Source organism: Aulonocara stuartgranti (genome assembly GCF_965226115.1).
Source record: "Aulonocara stuartgranti genome assembly, chromosome: 15".
NCBI lineage: Eukaryota > Metazoa > Chordata > Actinopteri > Cichliformes > Cichlidae > Aulonocara > Aulonocara stuartgranti.
Genome location: NC_138951.1, coordinates 15,310,095 through 15,322,636, shown reverse-complemented (window position 1 = coordinate 15,322,636; position 12,542 = coordinate 15,310,095).

Below are 12,542 nucleotides of genomic sequence, written 5' to 3'. Positions count from 1 at the left end.
ACTCTTGCAACATGAGTCCAAGCATTGTTGTGCACCAGGAAGAACCCAGTACCTACTATACCAGCAAAAGGTCTAAGAATTTTATCCTAATACCTAATGACAGTCCAGGTGCTGTTGACTATCCCGTAGAGGTCTGAGTGTCCCTACCTGGATATGCCTCTCTAGACCATCACTAACAAACCACCAAAGAGACCAGAGACGGTCACACTAGTGGCCTGCTGAAGGTTATTTTGTAGATCCCTGGCAGTGTTGATTCTAGTCTTTCTTGCACAATTGAGCAGATAATGGTCCCGCTGGTCAGTTAAGGACCTTCTACAGCCTTGGCCAGCTCTAAGTACCTGTCTCCTGGAGTAGCTGCCTGTCTCCTGGTATCTCCTCCATCCTCTTGGAGACAAAGCAACCTTCTGGCAAAGCATGTGGCATCCAAGAGAACTTGGACTTTACTGTAGGGTTCAGATACATTGAGTTCTATTAGAAGTTCATTTTAGTTTGACTACATTTTTGACTAATGTAGCCCCCAAACCTTATGCTACAGTCACACTAGAGAAAACAGCAACTGGAGCCTTAAGTAATGAACTCGTAATGATCTCTTACTGACTTTGAAATGGTTACTTTCGAGGTGGGGAGTAGGTCTGCAAAACTCAAAGCCCTGTGTCTCAGACCCAGGACCATGATAGCCTCAGAGTGATTGCAATGTGTTTGGAAACAATTAGATTATGATTAGGTTTAGGCCAAGGGTTATGGTTAGGAATTCATTTTTGATGGTTAGGGTTAGTGGCTAGGGAAAGCATTGTTTGAACAAGGGACAGCAGCTTGTGCTACATTCCTTTTTACCAGCTGCCATTCAAAACGTATTGCCGTGTAGCTTGGCACTAAAAAAAATAAAAAGAAGAAGAAAAAAAAAGAAACGTAGAAAACCAAGGAGTGAAACACACATCCTGTTATTTTGTCAGTGTCACTGGTGCAATGACAGGAATAGGTTGGGTGGGTTGAGGAGGAGGGGGCAGTGGGGTGGTTGGTTGGACCTTGAAACCAAGCAAGCAAGAGAATGGACCCAACTGAGCAACGGGCTGGCAAGGCAGGCGAAAATAAACAGTGGGCTTGAAGAATCAATTCAGCGTGCCTGTCAGAAGACTGTCAAACTCCCCTCCATGATGGACAGTCTGGATGTTCACAGTCTATTCGCCGCCAGGCTGCGGAGCGGTGAGTAAGTGAACCATGCCGGCCGAGCAGACAATATGAAGAGGGAGTGCAGAGCAATATCTGCTGTTGCCATGCTAGATCAGCATAAACGTCAAGGCCACTCTGGTGTGGCCTGAGGGGTCTTCTGGGGAGAGTTACATCCAAGAGGTGGGTGTATTTGTGCGCATAGATTGTCAATATATGCATATGCTTGCAGTGTGATACGTATTAGTCACTGCGGGATTGTACGTGAAAAGTGATAACAAAAATCAGCCTTGAAATTTCAATTAACTCAATTCATTTACTTATGGCTCGATTTCTTTTTCATGGTGTCCATATACGCCTACACGAGTAGACGAGATGAATTCACAGAAAATCTCATATAGGGATGCTGTTGTGAGCAATTAACAGCTGGTTTTGTTCTCAAAATTAAGCAGAACACCCCCAAAACAAACAGAATCGTCTGTAATTATTCATAATTATCGCCCATGTTGTAGCCATGCAGAGACACCCGCAACGATAACAGGATTTTTTTTAAGCAGTTTAAGAACGGAACTCATCCAGGAGTTTATGCAAGACAGATAATATCATTCATCAAGTCTCGGGGAGGGGAGATTTGTTTTCCCCTTGTGTTTGACTTGTCATCATTGCTCAGTGGTGAGTAAATTGTGATTAAAAATAGATTACCAGTTAAAAATGAAACCTGTAACAGCAGACACTTCTTGAAGTTTGTTTTTTTTCCTTTAGTTTACTTTGATTAAAAAAAGAAATATATGTAATGCATACTAGCATTCTAACAATATGTAATCTACAAGCCTGCAATATTTGTAAATGATAATATTCATTTGAAGCTATAATTTCACAGAGTGCATAATCATTCAGATTATAATTAACATCTCCATGCATATAATAACTGATTGGTTACAAATTTTATGCTACCCCAACCATCTGCAGATTTTCCTAACATGCAAAAAAAAAACATCCAGTTTTTTCTTGGTGATTTTCTCTCTTTTTTTTTTACATACAGCTCTCATTTCTTCACAAAGATAGATGTTTAAAATTCCAGCCCATGGTGACCTTTTGCTTAGTGGGAATTCACATGTACACATGGTGGGCTATTTTGTGTAATTAGAGGTCTGATCAGGGCTGGTTTGGTGTGATCATGGTGGAATTAATGTTTAAACACTCACTGAGAGCTTTATTTCAAACACGCCCAGTCTAGACTAGTGCAATCCAATATAGCAGCTATCTAATAAATGATCCTCGGTGGACCGCTTTTAAGGTCCTCTGTAAACCCCCTTTAAAAAAAATTTGCGCTGTTTTGCATGTGGTTTCTTCTAATTTTACCCCACAGTTTTTCATGTTAGTTTGAAGTGCCTTTCACTTCCTCCAAGCACAGTGTTTCATTTTTGATTTTGTCCCCAATGTCTTTGGAACTTCCAAGGCATCTTTTACAAATGTAAGACATAACACAAAGTTGTTTTTGTGAGAGTAGTGTTTTCCTTTGTGGTGTCCTTCCATTTACACTTATTCTTACACTGTCTGTGGACACACGGATAAAGGTTTTAGCAGGTTGTAGAGATTTCTGCAGGTGTTCTACTCTTACCCTTGGGTTCTTTTTCACCTCTTTCGGTATTGCATGTTGTGATCTTGGTGTGATCTTTGCAGGATTCCCAGTGCTTGAGAGAATAAGAACAGGGTTTATGTAACAGTTTCATTGTGGCTTGTGAAACCCAAACTTTTCTGACTTTGTGCATTTCTATAATGTTTCTTATACATTTTTGTGAATGGTTCACACTGACCAGTTATTACTGTGATGACGTTCTCAGTCTCTTTTTATTCATAAATAAGGGCACCTCCACTACCTTTACCATCAGTCTCTTTTTCGTAATTGGAATGCTGGACATCGAGTCAGTGTTGTGCGATGCTGCAAATTTTGGTATTGATGTGAGAGTAAACATAGAGCCAGTATTGCTAATACCAATACTGGTACTTTTCACTTATAAAGGCAGCTTATGTAGTGGAGATCTGTGTGTCATGACTGCTGAGATTAATCATCATTGAATTGCAAACTCTGAACACATTTTAACAACCACTAAATCACTGTAATTGTTACTTTTTAACAATAGTTCACACACGAAATACAACTTTAAGTTGTTTTTTGAATGTATTTTAAAACTGGGCGCTTTATAGAGTTGTAATATAAATGTCCATCCATCTACTTTCTTCCGCTAATCCAGGACGGGGTCACGGGGGCAGCAGCCTAAGTAGAAAAGGCCAGACCTCCCTTTCCCCAGCCACATCCTTTAGCTTGTCCTGGGGAAACTAAGGCTGTCATAAAACGGCTCTGCAGGCAGGCAGGAATGGACCCAAATGCAAACTCACAGAGATGAAAAATAAACTCAAAAACACAGCTTTATTAGCTGGCATGGAGGTGATACAAAGACTGGGATTCTGTAACTTAGTGAAACACAGGGAGAGAAACACAGCCATGAGGGAGGACGTGGCATGGAATTGAGGGAGACACTGACATGAATACACAGAAGATGCTTGAACCACCTAACCTGGCCCCTTTTGATGTGGAGGAGTAGCGGCTCTACTCTGAGCCCCCTCCTGAATGCCCGAGCTCCTCATCTATCTCTAAGTGAGAGGCCAGCCACCCTTTGGAGAAAGCTAATTTCCACCACTTCTTATCCGCAATCTTGTTCTTTCAACCACTACCCAGAGCTTGTAACTAAAGGTGATGAGGTAGGAACATAGATCAACCAGTAAATCAAGTGCTTCGCTTTTACATTTAGCTCTCATTTTGCCATGACAAACATTTACAGCGTCTGCATGACTTCAGACGCTGCACCAATCCATCTGTCGATCTTCTGCTCCCCTCTCCTCTTACTCGTGAACAAGACCCCAAGATACTTAAACTCCTCCAGCTGGGTCAATAGTCCTGAGCCAGAGTGGGCACACCACTCTGGAGGTGCTAATTCTCATTCCTGCCACCTCACACTTTGCTGCGAACTGCGGAGGTCGTCACCTAATGAAGCCAACAGAACCACATCATCTGCGAAAAAAACAAGAGATCCAGAGACCTCCCAAAGTGGAAACCTTCTCCCACTCGGCTAGGGTTAGAAATTCTGTCCATGAAAATTATGAACAGAACTGGTGACTAAGGCCAGCATTTGCAGAGTCTAACACCCACCGGGAGAAAGTCCGACTTATTCCCGGCAATTCAAGCCAAGCTCTTGCAATCACTGTATAATGACAGAATGGCTCAAAACAATGGGCCAGGCAGTCCATACTCCCGGAGCACCTTCCACAGAATACTCAGAGTGACACGACCAAATTCCTTCCCCAAGTCCACAAAATACATGTTGACTGGTTGGGTGAACTCCCGTGCACCCTAAAATATCCTTAAGAGTGTAAGGAGCAGTTTGATTTCCTCATTAGCAAATGTTAATTAACATGTGAATGCTTATATGAAGTTTTCTATTGAGCACTGAGCAAATAATGTTTAAGCATTTGCTGGCTTTTTTCACATATACTTTTCTTTTATGCAGTAGAACAAGATGTTTTTGCTAACAATTTAAACCCTGATCATATTTCTCTGTGGACTGTGTAGTCTTTTAGTTGTTGCCTTCAGGCAAATGTAACACAATCTACCTACTAACTGTTTAGTACTACTAGTATTAAATACAAGCAGCAGCCTGCTGCAATACTACATATTGTCACTGGCATTTAACCAAACTAGCAACCACTAGCACCAAACTAACAAGGTCAGGAACAAAAAGCCTTGTGCCTGCCCAACACTGAATCACTGAAATAGACATGTCTTACAGATCAGCCTGACGATGCATTTAGATGACTACAGCATGTATAAGCATAAGAATATAGATAAGTATACACGAATCTTCCAACTTTTTGTTAGCTGTCTCATACAGTGCACTATATCTGCATTATTGAAACTCAAGTTTAGACTGCACAGGCATTTGATGTAGTCCTGCACATTCAAGGTAATGTGCAGTTCTGCTGTTTAAATCCAGCAGAACTGTCCTTTTTACCCCCTCCTCCCTGTTTGTTTCACAGTGACTTGCTGTGTCGGAGCGTTCATGCTCCATTGCTCTGGTCTGAGCGCTCAGCTTGCCTTGGGGTGTCTAGATTCTGCAGCGCAAGACAGTAAATCCTCCCATGTCTGATGGCTATTGATTAGGTATTCACATTCTGCCTCCCGCCTGGGAGAAAACAGCTCTGGCCTCCACTCCCTTTCACTCATCATCCCTGTCTCTCACTCACTGTTGCTCTTCCAAAGATATGACAGAATACAGTATACTATGTAGGATATAGGCACTGCTTTGCACTTTATTTCAGCCTCTCCTCAACTCCAAAAGCATTTCACTCGTGCTTTTGTTTATCTGAGATTATGACCCTCCCCTGACAGTGTTTCTCTTTTATTTCCTCTTGTCTTGTCATTTCCTCTTTGTCAAAGCCTAATTTTCACCCCTCTCTGCTACTCTAAAAATGTCACTCTCGTCATTTCTCTATGGGACACAGCGAGCACTGTGGATGTCATTACCACCCGCTGAGGGAGTGTGGAAGCATTGCGTACTTGCGTGTCATCGCTGATCATGTTAATATATGCAGATGAGACTGTGCATATGAATCAAGTGTTTCCCCTTGGTGGAAGGTCTAAACACAGCTGACCAGGCATTCACCTTAACTGCTCCGTGACACCAGCTGCAAAATGTTGAATGAGAAGCAACTCGAAGGAGTAAACAAGTAGGCAGCCCTCAGAGGAGACAGAGAGTAGCTGTACATAGAAATACATAAAAACACATGAAAAAGAACAGGCTTCAAACACACACACAACAAAAGGGAACAGTCTGACGTGATTAGTGCATTTATTTCAAACGAAAAAAACAACAACCTCTCATTGACTCGTTGTGCTCATTCTGCTGAGAATCTCACTTCCTCAATAACTAAAGTCGTGTTGAAGCATGGCAGTAAAAGTAATTTAGGAGTCAAAAATTGGAGCTAAACTATTTATAGCTGAGGTGTGAGTAAACAGTATGCAAGTGCAGGTTACAATCACAACTTGAATACATCATTTTTATTTCCTCAGTATATCTCAGTGCCGCAGTTTAGTGTGTGTATTTACAACCCTTCGTCTCATGTCATATTTCACCAACGCAGCTTTTACCTAAAAATATGAGCATAATATAATCTCCTGGTGAAAAAAAAACAACAAAAAACCCCAAGATTTTACCTTTTATGCAGCACTGACTAAATCTCAGTAGGCATTCGTGTTTGTGTGAGAGTCGGAGGCCTTTAATGAGTGTGTCTGTGCAGAAGAGGATGTGTTAAAGTGAGTAGAACTATAAGTGTGTGTGTGTGTGTGTGTGTGTGTGTGTGTGTGTGTGTGTGTGTGTGTGTGTGTCAGAGGGAAAGATAGAGCAAGTGAAGGATTGCTTATTTTTTTATTTTCTGTGAGAAAGTGCAGTTGTGGAGAAGTGTGCTTCTGTGTATGTGTGCAAAAGATAGAGAGACATGCTTTCAGGATTTTGTTTAGGGATTGTCACTGTGGATGTCAGTGCGTACGTGAGTGTGTGACAGAAAGAGGGATTACAGTATGTCTATGTGGGTGTATGTTTTTCTGTATGTGTCTGATTGTGAGAGAGTAAGAACAGTATGCATTCTTGTTTTTTTATGGGTCTCTAGAAATATATTGGCCTAAAATAAGTCTGTTTTCAGGATCTGACGCTCCTACTATGCTTGTGCATAAGCTGTGTATATTGGATGCATGCGACAGAGGATCCATAAACTGCCGGTCGCTGAGTTGGAGGCCTGCCCGGGAGCCTCTGCTTACCTTCTCTCAGGTGATTTAGGAATCTATCGATTTCATAGTCCTGCTTTGTTTTTCCGCTTTTTCATAAATAGCAGATCAAACTCGTGATCGCCCCTCTTTGTTTTGTTCTCTTCCTCCTGTGGGCTATTTTCGCTGACATTTCCACCACTATCCATGGTGCAGGGAAATCATTTCATTTTTCTGCACCTCTGCAGGCAATCCCAGGCAAAAACAGTGAGGATGATGACGAATATCCTGGGATCAATAAATAACGGTGCATAAGAAGTGTGTGATTAGCTCAGTATCATGGTGAAGTTAAAAGAAATAGTAAAACCACTACTGATGTTGTTAATGCAGTGGAATTAAATTCATAACTTTTTAAATAATACCAGGTTTAAGTGCTCAATTCAACCAAATTACAGGAAAAGGGTTGTCTTGGTTACCTGTAATGGTAAGATGAAGTGATGTGAAAATGGCTCTGATTTAGGTATCCACCTCCGGTGGAGGTGGGTGAGTTTTTTGTGGTGTTCATAGTATTAAGACATCAACAGCACTGCCTCACTGTGTCGCGTAACTGAAATCTCTAAGACAAATATCTCAACAGTTGAAAAATAAGATTAATATGACATTAATCAAAGTGCATGGGTGGTTTGGAGCACTTCTCAAAAGTTTGTGTGCACAGAGCTGCAAAATTTCACTGCTTTGCACTGTGACGAACACTCACAAGTTTGTCTGGAGCTTTCAGACAGCAGTAGGCTTTTCTATTTTTAGCATGTCTTTTAAGCTATGCAGAGAAAAAATTAATAGCATTAAATTACAGTCATAAAAGAAAGTTTTCAAATGTACACATTAATAACATGTAAGGGTGTACTTTCAAAAATACAGCCTTATTGTTTCTATAGGAATTCCAACTTTTAACCATCATCATGGACGGGTGGTGATCTGGTCTAAACAACCTGGGCAAATTCCAGTCATTAAGTCAACCATGAACTCCTTATACACCAAAGTATACAGTCCTCTGGAGTCAAACGTGAGCATTTAAAAGTTGGACAAAACTGAGTCATCCAATAGGACATTGATCTCAAGCACAGCAGCAAATCTACAGAATGGCTGAAAAAGAAAAGAATGACAGCGTGCTGCAAAGTGTTGCCGTCAGACTCCAGTCATGAACCCAACTGAAATGCTGTGGACTGAAGCAACGTTGTAAAGAAGAGTGGGCTAAAATCCCTCCACGACAATGTGAGAAACTGATAAGATCATACAGAAACTTATTACTTCATGATAATGTTACTCATAGTGCTTCTACAAGCTATTCAATCATGGGCTGTACTTAGTTTTTCACAGGACTGCATGGAGTCCTGTGAAAAGTTTTTTTCAGAGGACTGTGTGTACTATCAACCTCATTCATCCATCCTGTGTCAAACGAAATGGGATGTTCAAATGACATCTCTGTCTTAAACAGACAGAGTAAAAGTGCCTAAATACAGCAGCCAATGGCGATGAAGCAATAAGGATTATGGGGAAAAGATAAACAACGTAAATGTTGACTGATGTTAACAAATGGAGTGGAGAGTTAGTCCAGACAGGGTAGTGATTATGTGCCTACATTAGCTGATTGTTTCATTCAGACTTCCAAATTGCTGGTTCATCCATCGCCTGTTTAGATACGGGCTGACTCGTCGGGTCAAGTCACATTCACGCATGTTTGTGGGGCTCAAATTTTAATCTTCTTAGCGCTTTTCAACGCCGCTCTTCTAATAGGCTCACGGTAATGCTCCGGGTCTTCCACCCCTGCACCCTCCTCCACATGTTTCCTGTTTATGTTGGAAATCTAATGCATTTATCGAGAGGCGGTTTGCTCGCACCTGAATTCTTTTTGCTATTACAGATTTGTTAAGAATGGTGCCTTTTCCTTTAAATCTAAATGTTGAATCATTTGCTATAAAAGGTCAACCACTGTTCAATCATTTCCTTGGCTGAACAATGGCTGTGATAAAGTCAGTAATATTAATAACAAATAGTTTAATGATGATGATCATGAGGAAAAAATGGTGACAGTGTAATAGTGATGATGTCATAGGAGAGGTACGAGCTTTTATGATGATGATAATGATGGTAGGAATTATCATTACGAGGCTGATATTAACGATGACAAATAAGGTGATGATGAGAGAGGTAATACGCTTTTTAAAAATAACTGCTTCAGATAGGAGTTATTTCGAGGAGTCAAATATTTGTCTTACTGATACAGGTTTATTTCTCACCTTGGTATTTTGGGGATTTGTTTCAAGCGTGACTGCAGAAAGGTGAAAAGAGAAAGTCTGCCTCCTTCTTTGATGTCTTTAAAGCTTTTAGGCATGTCAGTAGGGAACAGTGTGGACTGTCATGGTCCAGGATGAGGATCTTGGTTGGACTGTCTTCTCTGTGTTCAGGTCAGGTTTGGTTCCTCGCTCCAGGCAGGGTCAGGCCTTGAATCCCACTAAACTCACCTGCTCTTCTTTAGCCGGCAATCATGGACCTGTTTCGATTACAGTATCTTGTTTCCTTGTGTATTAATCACGCAGTGTCTCTGTCGCCAGGTCCTCTTGGTCTTGAGCGAGAATTTATGACTGTTTGTTACTCACCTGGCCTCCCAACACTAGTCCCGTTTTTCTCACGAAAGCCTCTGGGATTGTGCCTCCCCTGCCTCACTCATTTCCAGACCTCAGAAAGGATATCAGAACGGGCAAGGAACTCAGAACCTACAAGCCTCTGCGACCCTCACATGACCACCCCACCCTTGGGAACTTGTCCCCCACCTCTCTAATTAAACTCACTTTTGCATTATCTCCAAACAAAGTGGTGGTTACTCTGGACAGTAACCACCAGCTTCTAAAAGCCTCTAACTAGCTGCTCTCCTCTCTTCTAGAAAGCTGTTTCCAGTGACAACCGCTCCCAGTGTCCCCCCCCCCCCCCCCCTTAAATCCCAGTTAATGTAAATAAAAGCAGACCTGAAACTGTCAGTTCCTGTCTGCACCTCCATTTGAGTCAGAAACCCTCTTAATGGTCTAGCTAGCCCATTTTTACCTTTATATATTTCATATACATGAGGGTTTTCTTGCCCATATAACACATAATGCAATGGAGCACACATTTATAACCTCATTAGACTGTTCTGAGTGGGGAAAACAGTGTATATTTCTGACAGTAAGGCTGTAAACAAACCTCCTTGCTGATTTATGGGATGCGCCCTCTTGTGACACCAACATTATAGGAGCAACAGAGCTCCACTGAACTTCAATCAGTGATTTCTTGTGGTGCAATCAGATTAAACCCATAACAGCACAACCCCGAAGTCATGAATTATCAGCTAGCTAGCAAGCTTGGTTCACAAGGGATCCACAGAGTGAATCCACACGGGTGTTTTTGAAACTTTTTTGTTTATGTGTTTGTTTGATTCACAACACATAAATGCCTATATACACTCTTAAGCCTGTCCAAGACTTTATTATTTATTACAGTTGCCAATTTAACATTTATATAATAGTTATGACCTTCAGTAATATTTTAATATTTCAATCTCTTTGTTCAAAGTCAAATGAATTAATATGCACAATATTGTCAGCCTCATCTTTTCCTTTTGCAGATACAGTGGATCCAGTCAAACATCACAATACAAAGGATTAAATGCTTTTTCAACATTTCAGAATTAAATTAAAATGTCAATAAAAGAAAGGCAATATATAGATGTTCTGCTACAGATTCCAACATGTTAGTCTAAGAAACCCGTCTTTTACCTAAAACTCAGCAAATGTCTGGCTAGGGAAGGAAGCAACGCTGTTCTATTTGCTAAGATGAACAGCAGACCTCTGGAGTCAGAGAGTCAATAAATATCTGAAAATGACTCGGTTCTGTAATGTGTGCTCCAGCATCATGGAAAGCGAGCTCTAACTTGTTATTGATGCAGCGAATGGCGTTCAGGTTAGGGTTGATCTTTCACGTAGGAGAGTGGCTGCACCATCACTTGCAAAACCAACAAGCCGTGCACATAACATTTATTCAGAGCTGCCCAGCATATCAAGCCTTTTTAACTCGACTGCACAGATAGCAGCCCCAGTCCAAATGCAAAGTTGCAGATTTCTCCCCTTTGTCGGCAGTTCTGATGTAGGCAATCGGCACATGTTTGAGACTCAGTAATGTTTTGTGAGGCTCAGGTAAAATATGCAGATCCAGTGCTATGAATGCATTTCATGTATTCTTTTATTTTATATAGTTATCACAGCAAAAAAGCACTACTTGGTGGCATAACGAAAATTTAAAGTGGAATGGGATCTGAGATACAAAAAATAATTCAACAGGGGCATGTAGACTATAGGAGGGGAAATCCCAGCAAATCCATGGTATCTGCTAATAAATCCATCCATCCTGTCCTGCTTATCCAACTCAGTCAATGCCAGCTGTCACAGTTCATGAAGTAGAGTACACCCTGGACACTTCATCAGTTGTTGCAGGGTTAACAAAGAGAGACAGAACCGTTTACGCTCATATTTGCAACTACGGCTGTTTTAGATTCACTAATTAACCTAACATGCATGTCTTTGGGAGGAAGCCAGAGTACCTGGAAAGCACACAGGCTTACCACACAGAGGGACGTCAGCCAGGCTTAACCCAAGATCTTCATGCCGCCCTCGCTGCAAAAAAAACAACAACAACAAAAAAACCCGTGTAAATAAAAGACTAAAATTTCAATCTTCAAAACTGGAGCACAGACTTAGGCGGGCTGTTAGGGAAATTAACCGCCACTTGATTGAAGCAGAGTCTTCTAAGCATTGTTATCTGTGAAAATACTTTGAATTGTCTCAACGTGTTTTATTGTTTTCGGTAACTACCCCAAAACATTTTCACATTTTTATTTGAGCTCCAAAATATTGCGGGACTTGATTCTATAATTATTAGACGTCCATGCTTTGTCTTTATAATAATGATAACAAATTAGTTACTGCTGAGGAAGAGACTGGTGAGTGGATATAAATGATATAATGGCTAATATGATAATGATTGTGCTAATGATGAGAATGACATGACAAATGAAATGCTAAAGAGTAAAGACAGCAGCACTAATGAGGGCAAAATGAGAGGGAATAGAAGCTAGTGGCAGGTTTGCACCAACTAAGCCAACAAGTAAGCTCAGGCCTGTCTTCATATCAGGGGAAACAGCAGTGAAAAACTGCTCCCCATCGTGAAACAAACAATAAAGAGAGCTGGAAAGCAACCATAGCAACCATTTATCTCAATGTAATATCACTGATGGCATAAGGGTCCAAATTAGTTATAAAGCTTCAATTCATACTTGCATTTAGCTAATTTCCCACTGAATTATCATCCCCCTTTATCTCAAAAATGGCATCCCAATTTGTCTCTCTTTTTAGGGGATTCATTGGGATTTTGAAGCAGGCCCTATCCCTTGCGGATATGCATCTCCAAGAACACAGATGCTGTGTTGTTTGCTTTGCTGAGAGCCTCAAACTCCCCACAGATGCGCTCA